The sequence below is a fragment of the Tupaia chinensis genome, unplaced genomic scaffold, assembly GCF_000334495.1.
Source record: "Tupaia chinensis unplaced genomic scaffold, TupChi_1.0 Scaffold138573_1, whole genome shotgun sequence".
NCBI classification, from domain to species: domain Eukaryota; kingdom Metazoa; phylum Chordata; class Mammalia; order Scandentia; family Tupaiidae; genus Tupaia; species Tupaia belangeri.
The window spans coordinates 640-2,466 of record NW_006198467.1 but is presented as its reverse complement, the minus strand read 5'-3'; the positions used below and the strand labels follow the sequence as shown (position 1 = coordinate 2,466).

At 40.2% G+C, this 1,827-nt stretch overlaps 1 long non-coding RNA gene across 1 annotated transcript in view; it reads left to right on the top strand.

The window, feature by feature from the left end:
* Nucleotides 1-260: 260 nt before the first annotated feature.
* The window catches only part of LOC106736324 (uncharacterized), a 2,200-nt gene continuing 633 nt past the window's right edge, over nucleotides 261-1,827 (top strand). The window contains exons 1-2 of the long non-coding RNA XR_001371371.2: nucleotides 261-421; nucleotides 507-724. This is a non-coding gene — a long non-coding RNA (uncharacterized LOC106736324). The remainder of the gene's footprint in view (nucleotides 422-506; nucleotides 725-1,827) is intronic.

Here is a 1,827-nt window from a genome sequence, read left to right as displayed (position 1 = left end):
AAAAACATGTCAAGACTTTTCCAACAACCCAGTAGTACACCTAAAAAAGAAATAGCTGTGTGTGTATGTGTAGCATATATGTATAGTTTTGAAGTTATTTCTGCATCGACTTGAAAAGATTTTTTTTTTGAGAGATTTTTGCTATAGGGTGCATGTACTCACTGGAGAGACAGAAAGAGAGAAATGACCATCAGGGTGATGGCCACACCACAATCCCTTGTCCTCCATTCTCCTCTCAGGATTTTGGGCACACACTCCTGGTACGAGTTCAAGCCACCAGGTCTGGGACTTGAACCACAGTCAAATACGTGGGAGTCCAGTGACGTCCAGTCCATCTGCTGGTCCCTCGACTTGAAAACAAAAGCTACAGAATTTGTCGACAATTCTCCGGTCTCCAAATTCTGGTTTGGGTTTTAAACTGGTGCGTAGTTACTTTCTTTCCGTCTAATATTTGAAAATAATTTGTATTTAGCTTTCCGAATTCCTCTTTCAAATGATTTTTCCAGTGACAGCACATTCAAGTAGGCCACTCCTTCACTGACTGACTTGGTGTTGAGTTGATGTCTGGACTCTTTCACATGAAAAGGCAGCTTGGTCTTTATCCTGAAAACACAGTTGAAGACCTGAGATGATTTTCACTAAGATATCGTAACACCTGCTGACATGGAAAATGCTACACGCTTCTAGGGAGCTGTGGTAGAAAAGAGTTCTGCTATTCCTTTAAGTATGTATACACTTTTTATTTCTTCTGCCACATTCCAAGAATTTAAAGAGATTTTTCGGGATAGAAAATACAGTAAAATGTATAAAACATTAAGAGTTGTGGCGACTAGAGGGACCAACTGATGGCGTGATGGTTACATCACTGGACTCCTGTGTGGTCAACCATGGTTTGAGTCCTGGATCTGGTGGCTTAAAACTCACGCTGGGCACGTGTATATGTGTTCCCAAAATCCCAAGAGGAGAATGGAAGAGAAGAGATTGCAGTGTGGCCATCTTTCCTGGGGGTGATTTTGCGCTGCTTTCTGTCTCTCTGTCTCTGTCTCTCTCTCTCTCACCGGCAAGTGCACACGCCCTATAGCAAAAGTCTCTCAAAAAATAAAGAATTGTGGCAACTGGGGCCAGCAGGTGAAAGTTCAAGTCCCAGACCTAGCAGCTTGCTCTCTCTCTTGTCAAATTAAAAAATAATAATAATAAATTAAATAATTCTTTAAAATGAAAAATGAAGAATTGTGGCAGCTGATTTCCATAAAACTGTTAACTCATCCATGGGTAGATGGAGGTGGTAGACTAGTTAAGTGGTGAAGTGTTTCATTAGTTGTTTCCCATCAGTAAAAAATTTAAATTACTTGAAGGATTGATAGTCGATATTGTTTTGTTTTGTTTTGTTTTTTAAAGAATTATTTTTGCTTAACTTTACTTATACTACTTATTTATGTTTTAATTTGACCAGGGGGGGAGAAGGAGAGAGAGTGAGAGAGAGAGCAAGCCAGCCCCCAGGTCTGGGACTCAAACAGCAGTCGACCGTGTGGGAGGCCAGTGGCTTTAACCATCACGCTGCCTGCTGGCCCCTTTAGTTAATATTGTTTTAAATATTGGGATTCTGTGTCAGATTTTATTTTTTAATATAATTATTCCTAAGGAAGTTTTTCCTTTTTTTTTTTTTAAGAATTATTTAACTTTATTTGTTTACTTATTATTTTATTTAATTTGACCAAAGAGGGACAGAATGAGAGCAGGGGGTGGGAATCGAGAAAGCAAGCTGCCAGGTCCAGGACTTGAACCAGGTTGGCACCCTTAACCACCAAGCCACCTGCCAGCCCCAAA